Source organism: Physeter macrocephalus, chromosome 13 (assembly GCF_002837175.3).
Source record: "Physeter macrocephalus isolate SW-GA chromosome 13, ASM283717v5, whole genome shotgun sequence".
NCBI classification, from domain to species: domain Eukaryota; kingdom Metazoa; phylum Chordata; class Mammalia; order Artiodactyla; family Physeteridae; genus Physeter; species Physeter macrocephalus.
In genome coordinates, this window is record NC_041226.1 from 88,451,319 (window position 1) to 88,460,538 (window position 9,220).

The 9,220-nt window shown below is 56.0% G+C and overlaps 1 non-coding gene across 1 annotated transcript; it reads right to left on the bottom strand.

The window, feature by feature from the left end:
- Positions 1–5,034: 5,034 nt before the first annotated feature.
- LOC112065549 (small nucleolar RNA U3) lies at positions 5,035–5,243 on the bottom strand. Its single transcript, XR_002892092.1, has one exon. It is a non-coding gene; the product is annotated as a small nucleolar RNA U3 (small nucleolar RNA).
- Positions 5,244–9,220: the final 3,977 nt, after the last annotated feature.

Below are 9,220 nucleotides of genomic sequence, written 5' to 3' on the forward strand. Positions count from 1 at the left end.
TACTCCTACAGGGAATCCTATATAATCGCATTCATTCAGCAGATATTTATTGAGCACATGCTACGTGCAGGTAGAATTCTAGGTACTGGGGATACAGAGGTACAGACAGTCTCTGTTCCTAAGGTGCTCACATTCTGATGAGGGAAGACAGACAGGAAACAAGCAAACGGATAAATTAATAGATAACTTCGAAGAACAGTAAATGCTATGAACAAAATAAAACAAGGTAATGAGAACAGAGAGTAGCTGAGGGTGGGAAGCAACATTGAAGAGAGGGGTCAGTGAAGACATTTCAGAGCATAAGGGGAGCCAGCCAAGAGCAGATCTGGGGAAGAGTGTTCCAGAGGGAGGGAACAGGTAGGAACAAGCAAGGAGGCCAGGGTAGCTGGAGCAAAGTGAGCAAGGGGAGTGTGGTAAGAGGTGACGACCACTTAGGGCCTTAAAACTATGGCAGGATTTTGGATTCTTTTAAAAAGTGCAACAGGAAGACGTTGGAGGGGGTAAGCAGAGGAGTGACAGTATTTCTCTTAAAAAGATCGCTCTGGCTGCAGCTCAGAGGGTGGGCCACGGGGGCAAGGATGAAAGCCCAGGAGAGCCTGGTACTGGGAGAGATGACGGTGGGCAGGGCTGAGATGTAATGGAGGCAGAGCCCACAGCCTTATGGGATTAGATGAGAGAGATGGAGCGAGGAGTCAGGATGACTCACAGGGTTTGAAGTGGGCTGGGTGGTGGGACAGGTTCTGAATGGGGAAGACCTGAGAAGGAGCAGGTAGAAGGTGAAATCAGGTTCTGCGCTGGACCTTATTTTGAGCTGCCTTTTAGACTCGCAAGTGGAAAGATCACATGCCACGCCCGCCCAGCTGTGAGTTCTGAGGCAGGGACCCGTCTGCCGCCTTCACCATTTTATACCAGCCCTAGAGCAGGGCCAGCCGGGCATTGGGTGCGCTCTCAAGAGAAACATGATGAGGTCCTAAGAACCTACTGTATGGCACAGGGAACTCCACTCGATGCTCTGTAATGACCTATATGGGAACAGAATCTAAAACAGAGGGGATATATGTACATGTAGAGCTGAATCACTTTGCTGCACAGCAGAAACTAACAACATTGTAAATCAACAGTACTCCAATAAAAATTAATTTAAAAAAAAGAAATGTTATGAGGTCACTGACTAAGGGTGGGCTGACCAAGCGCCTGTACTCCTACATACACTCATTTTTTTGCCCTCACATATAATAACACGGCATACCCTGCCAAGGTAATATTGCGCCAAACCCGCCGAAATTCTAAAGCAGTGGTTCTCAAAACATGGTCCCTGGACCAGCCAGCAGCAGCCTCACCTGGAAATTGTTAGAAATGCAGATTCCTAAGCCCCTCTCCATATCTACTGAATCAGAAACTCTGGGAGTGGAAGTTAAACCAACAAGCCTTTCAGGTGATTTTGATGCCAGCTCGAGTTTGAAGCTGCTATTCTATGGGCCTAAGGCCTCATTCTCGGGGTCACGTAGGACCCCGAAAATGATTGTTTTGGGTCCATCTGGCTGAATAGGACCCAGACCACCCTGGACCAACACAGAGTTGGGCTCTGGATTTCCCTCCCCACAGCATCTTCACTCCCGTCCCTCAGCCATTGTAGTTCTGGCCAAAGCCAGGTGGTGGCGCCAGTGCCCCAGGCTCCACCCTGGCTTCCGGAAACAGAGACCCTGGAGGAATTGTCCCCCTCCCGGCACCTTCTTCTCCCCTCTGGGAGCCTCAGCTCCAAGGTCTGCCTACAGGCAAGGACCCTGAAGAGTGACCTTCATCAGGGAGAGGGGCGCTGAGGTTGGCACACCCAAGGTGAAAGCCAACCCCCTCTTCCTGGAGGTTAGGAAGATGGGCTAGAGGAGCCCCCTAGGTCAGAGAGAAATTAGGGGTGTCTGGCCTGTGGGACTTGGGGGTCAGGAGCCCTGGCAGGTGGCTGTGGTCCAGTGGACCCTGGTGACACCCCCATTAGCCCTCCGCCTTCCCTGCCCAACCTAACGCGAGGTCTCAGGTGCTGCTTCCCTGCCAATGGGTGGGGGCAGCCTAAAAGTACCCCAGGGCCCACACAGAGCCCCAGGGTTGCGGGTCCTCGCAGCCTGGCAAGCCAAGCAGGATGGGAACGGGGGGGCCACGGCGGAGGGAATGCGTGGATGGAGCTCTTACCAGCTGCGAGCTTCACGTCTCCCGGGTTGGGGGCTCTCTGGGCCCCTGTCCTGCTTTGTGGCCAAGGGAGCCCAGGATCCTGGCCAGAGCAGGAGCCCACACCCTGCCCCTGGTCCTGGTGCAGCTCGGCAGATGGGGGTCCAGGAGCCCCAGTAGGCTCCCTCCTACCTCAAGTTCCAAGTCCGGTTCCAAGCGGACCCAGGGCTGAGCGGCAAAGTCTTGCCCCCCATCTGCTCCCCTGCCCTTCATCTTTCCTATTTGAGGGGAGACTGAGACCCCCCGAATTCCAGCTGGAGTCACCACTCCGCTTCGACCTAGCATATCTTGGTCTCTGCTCGAGGAATCTGCCCATGCCCCCTCATCTCCCAGGGTCCCACCCAATGCCCACCCCACCCCAAAGGACCACCCTCTCGCTCTTGGCCATGCCCTCCTCTCGCAGGAGCCCAGATGTGGAGCTGTCCTCCTCTGAGGCTCTGCCTCTGTCCTCAGGAGGCTGGGTCCAGGCCAGCTGTTTTCCTCGTGCAGCCAGCTGTTTTGCCCATCAGGAAGCAGCCCTGGCTCCTCTGCTAAAATCGTGGCAGTCCCGCTGGGCCAGGGCCCGGGAGCTGTTAACTCCTCTGGGGCCAGGCAGCCCCTTCCCCTCCCAGCCTGACCCCTTCTCCCTTCCTCTGACCTGCAGGAGTAGCTTGTCGCAACACTTCTAGAAACCCCCAAGCAGAGCAAGCATTGCTATCCCCACCCCCACTCAGCAACTGCTAGCCCCTCCCTCCCCTCAACAGAGCCTTGTCCTCAGGTGACCCCAGGTGAGAGGAAGGTTCGAAAGGATAGATGTTACCCCATTCAGAATCATAACAGTAATAGCTATCATTAACTGTCTGCTGTGTGCCAGGCATTGTGCTAAGTGCTTGAAATGTATTACCTAACTTAGTTTTCACAACAACCCTGTGAAGTAGGGAATATCTTCACCTTATAGATGAGAAACCGGAGGCATGGCGAAGCTAAATCACTTGCCCAAGCCCACACGGAACTGGGGTTTGAAACCAAAACCGGGCTGCCTGCCTCTCTCTGGCCGACCCTGGTGGTCCTGGAATCCCTGTTGGTGTTGCTATTTAAGTTTCCCCGAGCTTCTCACCCCAGGCTTTCTCTCTCTGATCTGGGCCTCAGTAGCGCCATCTGTGAAATGGGAAGCTGACGGGTGGAATTACCACCACCACCCGCTCCGCGGGCTGAGTCCGGAGCAGTGCCAGTCTCTGCGCTCAGCACCTTCCAAGTATTTATTAGTGGATCATTCCTCTCGGTGGCGGCGGTCAGCCTGGGCTAAGATCCCAGCTCCGCTGCTTCCTGGCAGCCTAGTTTTGGGCAAGGGACTTTACCTCTCGGAATCTCAGTGTCCAAAGCTAGAAAATGGATAGAAGAACAATATCTACTGCGTCCTTGATTTTGTTGTGAAAAGGATGAGATAATGCAGGTAAAGCGGTTAGCCGGTACTTGACACAGAGAGAGTCGGTGGGAAATGTTGCCCCTTTACTATCACGACTATAAACGACAATCCGGAAGGATCTGAGTGGCCCACCCCCCACTGTGCGCCCCCATGCCCAGCACGGAGCTGGCACATAGAAGGGCTCTGTCATTTCTTGTGAATGAATGCACCCTGGTCCAGTGATACCCACGCGAGAGCAAAGGCTGCGAGAGGGGGCACAGCTTATCCAGATCACACGGTTAGCGGGGTAGAGCGGTGGGAATCCCAAAGGGCCCTGTTCTTAACTCTTCCTGAGCCCGGAACCTGGTCTGTCGGGAAGGGGAGGAGAGACGAGGGAACAGGGACAATCCCAGGGCTGAGACGGCCCAGAAGGTGACTGGGCTGTGGCTGGGTGGGATCTCAGGGTCTGGGAATGACCCCTCAGGATGCAGTGACCCGTGCTCTCCCCCTTTGTCCCCTCCCCCCTGCCCACCGTGGGTCAGCTCCCTGGTCCCAGCCTAGACATCTGGAACTGGGGCAGACAAAAGGCTTCGAGGAGGGACAATAACCTTCTGTCCATTTTCAGATGCCGGGCCGGGCCTGGCCAGGGCTGGGGGCCGGAGCCCCGGCAAGGCGGTGCCAGGCCCCCCGTGGGCAGCGGACAATGTTGGCAGTGATGGAGAGGAGGCATTTCAAAGCGTTTTGTTCCCGCTGACCCCCTCCCCACAACATCTCGCCCCAGCTCGGGGTGAGGCCCCAGCCCCACCCCCAGCCACCCAGGCCCCTGCTCCGGGCGGCTTGGGGACCGGCCACATTCTTGACCTCAGGGGAAAAGTTTAGACTCTTTGCGCCCTGGGCAACAATAACAGTGTCACAGAACTGATTTAGGAGCAGCACTTACCATCACAAAGCGACAGACAAAGAGCCAGGGCTGAGAACGCGCCGGGCCTCTGCGTCTACTCTTCCAACCGCTGCTCACTTCTCTCCTGGGCACTGCCTGGGCAGGACTGGGGGCCAGGGCCCGACCCTGGGCACGGAAAGCCAGGGCAGGACTCGAGGTGGGAAGGCGTGAAGAAGAAGAGACAGGGGATCCAACTGGGAATGAGGGGACCTGAGAGCTTTCCTGCTGAGAAAGCCCTTCCCCACTCTGGGCCTCAGTTTCTCTCTCTGTAACGAGGAGGCTAAACTATAAGGCTGAAAGCAAGAGGCTCCGATGATCCCGCGGGCAGAAGGGTCTCAGTGACGATGATGATGATAAGGATTTACCACTTCATTCTGGGCACTTCACAGGTGCCAGGCACTGTGATCGCTGACCCCCTTCTGCCTTAAGCCACCTCCCCCCACCCTTTTTCTTTTTCTCTTTTTCTTTTTTTTTTTTTTTAACGATGGCGAACACTCAGGCAGCATCCTCTGCCTCTTACTCTCCCAAGAGAAGAACGATTATCAATGGCAAATGGCAGTTGCAGAAGCAACACCAAGAGCAGGTCTCACACTCAGGAGAGAATGCTGTGCCTCCTCCTCGCGGTTTCCGGTGCTCTACACGTTCAGAGAAACTTTTCTAGTAACAAACTACAGACATGATTCCTGAAAGCCGAGTTTTTCATCCGCTTTTATCATTTAATCCTCACCAACCTCACAAAGCGGGTGTACCATTAACCCTAGTTTATAGTTGATAACTGAAGCTCAGAGAAGCTGAGTCACTTGTCCAGGGACACACAGCTTGGAGGTTATGGAGCCGAGACACGAGGCAAGGCTGGTTCTCTTCTGATTATAGATTATACTGCAGTGGGAAGGAGAGAGGGACAACGAGGCAGCTGGACCCTGCTGAGTCCTGGGTGGGAAGGCCTGTCCTCCCAGCCAGAAGGCTATGAATAAATAAATGTCTGATTACCCCCAGGGGGAACTCCACCCTTGGAGCAGGTGCCTTTAAAAACTAGAATGATTCTTGTCTGTGAGCAGAGGTTGGCCTGGGCAGACACCCAGATGCGGGGACTGGACACAATGACCTCTAGTGGAGACCTCCTAGGAATTAGAGGCAGGATAGGAGAACATTTAAGGGCTCAGGGCACTGGAGCCAGGCTGTGAGTTCGAATCCCAGCTCTGGCTTTTCCTGGCAGTGGGTCCACGGACAGTTACTTCTACTTTCTGTGCCTCAGTTTTCCAATCTGTAAAACTGAACCCACCTTTTAGGAGTGTGGAGACCATTCAGCGAAGTACATGCAAGGCCTTAGAACAGCACCTGACTCAGTGAGGGCTGCCTGTTTCTATTCAGGAAGGTGCCATGGCCAGGGCACCTCAAGCTGGGCACTTTGGGGACCCCGTAGCAGGCAGTCAGCTGTTGGCCTTGCTTTCCAAGGAGTGGTTGGGCTTTGATTACAGCATAAGGGACTACAGTTAGACCCTGAGATCTAAGGGGGCCATATTCTCTGGGATCTGTAAGGTCAGGGCCAAACTATGCCTTCTCATCAGAAGAGATTGTGGCTTCTCTGATGCCTGGGCAGGGGTTGCTTGGCCCTGGGCATGGTGCCTGGAGAGAGGATAGAAAGGGAAGGATGCCCTGGGAGGTGCCATCCAGAGTCTGCCCTCCCCCAACTGCCCCTGAAATCCAGAGGGACCATACTGTATGTGGAGGGCGAAGGCAAGGTGGCCGCGCCCAGCGCCCAGAGCACAAACAGTTCTGCCCTTGGCGTCATAAGGGGGCCTGGTGGGTTTGAGTTCCAGTTCCACCAACTCGCTGTGTCACCCAGGATGAGTTGCTATCCCTCTCTGAGCTCATTCCAAAAGTCTTTTAGGATCCAAAGTGTTCAAAGGAGACCATCACAGGAGCCTCTGTGATTCCACAGGTCTTAAGCAAAAAGTCGGCTTGGAATCCAGCAGTCCCGCTCCCCAGACTCCAGCCCCTTCGGTCTCCCTTCATCCCCAGATCACCTCCAGCTCTTCTAATCGTCCTTTTGGCTCCTCTCACCAAACTACAAGTGCCACACGCACCGCACGCAGACAGAGGGCGAGACAGTCCGACAGAAAATGTCACAGATTTCTGGGGACGCATAGGGAGCCCCAACAAAGCCTCCCGCTCCCTCACTGCCCGGCTGTGGGGCCAGAGGAGCACTCACCTGGGCAGAGCATCTTGGGGTCCCCTCGGCCCGGGAGGTGGATGGCACTGCTGGGGCTGTCTCTGGCACAAGGTGACTTCCCTACCCAGTTCCTGCTGCTGAGAAGGGCTGGTCAGGCAGGCCCTCAGGTGCTAGCCCGCCCTTCCCGGGCACAGATTTTCCTGGCATCTGCTGGGCAGGAAGGGCACTGGCTGGGGGTTGGGCAGGGGGGCAGGGAAAGATTGGGGCAAAGGTGTCTCCTGGAGGGCTTGTCCCCAGTCCCTAAACCCACTCCTTTTCTGGACACTGTGGGCTGAGGGTCCAGGAAGCCATGGGCCCTCGGGAACCAGGGGAGGGTTGACGGGGCGAGGTTGAGACGAGCCCAGTCCCCTGCCCCATCCTGCCCCCCGCCCCAGCAGGCCAGCACAGCCCAGGCTGAGGTGTTTGCTTTTCCTGCCTCCACACTGACTCCATTCAGAGAGGCCTTTCTCCACCCCGGGCCAGCGGCCAGGGAGCCGGGGCACCAGGGAGAGAGATCACCACCCCACCCTCCCGCCTTTGCAACCCCTTCTGCCATCTTCACTTCGGGCACGTCAGCCTCAAGAGCTTCCTGGTTTGGGGGGCACTGCAGAAGTAGGGGGACTGCGGCAGGGGGGCCCACCCTGGAGAAGAGGAAAAGAGGGAAACCAGATGGAAACGAGGGCGGTGGGGGGAAAGAGGGATGTGAAGTGAGATCAGGAAAGAAGAGGAAGCGGGACAGGGCTGTAGGAGGGCCGGTGGGGAGAGCAGGGCTCCTAATGCAGGAGGCCCAGGCAGAGGTGGGCGGGACGGGGGCACAGAGCCCGAGCCACGGGGCAGGGGGCTGGCACGGGAGGCAGGGAGCACCTTCACAGGCTGCCCCAGGGCCGCCCGCCTGGGCTCTGTGCCGTCGAGGCTGGGAGCTCCTGACTGCCCCCTGAAGAGCAGCCTCCTCCTCGTCTCCGGGACCGGGACCGGGGCCCAGGCGGGGCTGTGACCTGGTCTGGGGCCTGGGGAAGGAGGAGGGTGAAAAGTTTCCCCAAGTCAGAAGGCCACGGGGGAGGCATCTCAGGGGGTCCTGCTCTTTGCTCTCTCTGACTGTCATGTTGGTACATAAAGGGGGTAGAAAGGTCAGATGTGGTCTTTCAGGCCCGTGGGAAAAACTCTGCCCATTTCCCTAATCCATATTTATTGGTGTGAGACAGTGGGGTGAGAGGAAGCCCCCTGCCCCCACCCGTCGCCCCGGCCAGGCCAGGTTAGCACTAAGAACAGGCTCCATGTCACCCAAATCCTACTCTTTGTCTCCAGATTGGCTCCAGAGTCCTCCCCCTTTCCTCCTCCCCTTTGCTCCCCCCACCCCCCTTTGGGGTTGCCAAGCAACCGTGGAAGGGTAGCTGAGATATTTTCTTTATTACAAGCAAAGGCAAGACAGCATCATGGCCCCAGGAGGGGAGCAGGGTAGGGGCTGGGGGAGAGGGCGTCTTGTGCTCTGGGGGGAATCTCGCTACCTCAGTCTGCTCATGGGCATGGGCAGTGGGGAGACAGGGCCTCAGAGCCCGAGAGAAGGGGGAAGACGGGGAAGATGGAAGAGAGTGCTGGTGGTGGGCTGGGTGGGTGCACAAATGTTGACCCAGTTTACATCACGCTAGAAGAAGCAGCGGTGCCCAGAGACCCAGGCCAGAGCCCCTCACCTGTCACCCACCAGCTGTGCATCCTAGGCCAAGTCACTTCCCTTTTCTGGGCCTAAGTCTCCCCTTCGATAAAATGAGGATAATAACATGTATTATCTCATTTAGTGCTTACATTAACCCCATGAGACGTTTATTTTCCCCATTTTACGGGTTTAGGAACCTGAGGCTCAGAGATGTGAGGTGATGTGCCTCGCAGGTAAGCGGCAGGAGGTGAAATTCTTGAGCTCCAGCCATTTTCTTTTTTCTTTTTTTTTTTTTGCGGTACACGGGCCTCTCACTGCCGTGGCCTCTCCCGTTGCAGAGCACAGGCTCCGGACGCGCAGGCTCAGCGGCCACGGCTCACGGGCCCAGCCGCTCCGCGGCATGTGGGATCTTCCCGGACCGGGGCACGAACCCGCGTCCCCTGCATCGGCAGGCGGACTCTCAACCACTGCGCCACCAGGGAAGCCTGCAACCATTTTCTTAATACCAGCTTTACTGAGATGTAATCCACATACCGTACAATTCGTCCATTTAAAATGTACAATCTAACGGTTTTTAGTGTATTCAGAGGTGTGCAACCATCGCCACAATCAACTTTCGAACCTTTACATCACCCCCAAAAGAGACCCCATACCCATTAGTTTTCACTCCCTGTTCCCCCCAAACGTCCCCTCCCTTCATCCCTAAGCTACCATTTTTTGCTTTCTGTTTCTATAGATTTACCTATTCTGAATATTTCCATAACTGGAATCAGACAATATGTCTGAGTCCCAGCTCTTAACTTCCAATGGCTC